Below are 1,777 nucleotides of genomic sequence, written 5' to 3'. Positions count from 1 at the left end.
CTTCTTTATAGTCCATAACCACAAAGTCGGTTGGAAAGAGGAATTTGTCAACCTTAACCATGACGTTCTCAGCTATTCCCTTAGGATATCTAGTAGATTGGTCAACTAGCTGGATGCTCATTTTGATAGGGTTAAGGTTTCCAATTTCGAGTCTCTGGAATAGTGAGTAGGGCATGAGATTGATGCTGGCACCAAGGTCAGCGAAAGAAAAGATAGTACCAGATTGGTAGATAGAACAAGGAAGGGTAAATCGTTCGGTATCCCCTAGTTTTTCAGGAAGAGTATTTAAGAGAATGGCTGAACAATCCGCGTTCAGTAGGACATTGGGTACTTCAGGTACCTTATCCTTTGTTGATAGCAGTTTCCTAAAATACTTCTTACTATGAGGATTTTTAGACACAGTGTCCAAAAATTTACCGTCAAGCTTGAAATATTTCATCTTGTTATGTCTTTGCTTGAGATGGTTTGGGAATGGAATAGGTGTTTTAGGTGATGACTCAATGACTACTACCGAATGGGTATTAGTTAGTTTCTTCTCCTTAAAAGAAACTGAAGGTTGGCTATGTGCCACCTTTGAGTCATTTTTAGGACAACCAAGAGAATTGAGACGTTGATTTAGCTGGCTTATTTGGTTTTCAAGACTACTCAGGTGATTAGTCATGACTAAGTCAGTTGCGTCTTGTCTTGCTGTGATCATGTTGATGATTCGCAGTAGGACATCGTCTGGACTTATCTCTGGTGGGGTAGTGGGTTTAGTGGGTGGGTTGTGTGGATGAGCTAGGATCTTATTGGAGTAGACAACAGTGTCCTCACATTCGGCCTCGTATACTTTGGTCAAATGTGGTTCAGTACAATTCCGGCATAATTGAACTTGAGACACATGTTGCGGGAGTTTCTTTAGCTCTCCAACTTCTTTGGTGAGGTTTTCTATTTGTTCCGAGAGATATCTTATGGTTTTGATAGGATCGGAGGCGGAAAGCGATGTTGCGGATGAAATGTGCTCTTTCGTGTTCCAATCGTGATGGTGCATAGTCATCTCCTTGATCAATCTCCAGGCCTCGTCAGCAGTGAAGTTCATGAAGTTACCTCGAGAAACAGCATCAAGAGTAGACTTGTTGTTCTGATTCAGACCTTTGTAGAAGGTCAAAATCTTATCAGAGCTCTCAAGACGGTGATTCGGGCATCTTCCAAGCAAATGTTTGAATCTTTCCCATGCAGTGTAGAGTGATTCATCGAAAGCTTGTTGAAAGTTTACGATATCATTCCTAAGTCTGATTTGTTTTGATGGGGGAAAGTACTTGATTAAGAAAGTTGTTGCCATTTCCTCCCATGAGGTGATAGAATTTGGTTCTAACCCCTCGAACCAGGTTTGTGCATGAAGAGTTAAGGAATAGGAGAATAGATACAGACGAACTACATCTTGTTCAACCCCGTTTTGCTTATATGAGTTGGATAATGAGAGGAATTTATCTAAGTGAGAGTTGGGATCGTCAATTGGTAAGCCATGGAATAGACAGTGATTCTGAATGAGTTGTATGATGCTATGCTTAAGCACAAAAGACGCTCTGTTAACCTCTGGATAGAGTATTGGTCCTCCTCTTCCTTCTAACGAGGGTTTGGTGATGTCAGTGAGAGTGATGCGTGCGGCCATTATTGAACTATCTTCATGTAAGTGTGGATCTCGTTGGATGGGTACAATGTATGATATTGGATAGAAGAAAGGATGTGTCGGAAGAATTCTTAGCGGTCTAAGTAGGTTAAACCATCCTAAAGGTTC

The 1,777-nt window shown here is 41.2% G+C and overlaps 1 non-coding gene across 1 annotated transcript; it reads left to right on the top strand.

The window, feature by feature from the left end:
* The first annotated feature begins 1,166 nt into the window (after positions 1–1,166).
* On the top strand, positions 1,167–1,273 carry LOC139874062 (small nucleolar RNA R71). Its single transcript, XR_011767764.1, has one exon. It is a non-coding gene; the product is annotated as a small nucleolar RNA R71 (small nucleolar RNA).
* Positions 1,274–1,777: the final 504 nt, after the last annotated feature.

This window comes from Rutidosis leptorrhynchoides, chromosome 10 (assembly GCF_046630445.1).
Source record: "Rutidosis leptorrhynchoides isolate AG116_Rl617_1_P2 chromosome 10, CSIRO_AGI_Rlap_v1, whole genome shotgun sequence".
Classification (NCBI taxonomy): domain Eukaryota; kingdom Viridiplantae; phylum Streptophyta; class Magnoliopsida; order Asterales; family Asteraceae; genus Rutidosis; species Rutidosis leptorrhynchoides.
This window is presented reverse-complemented; position numbering and strand designations above follow the sequence as displayed.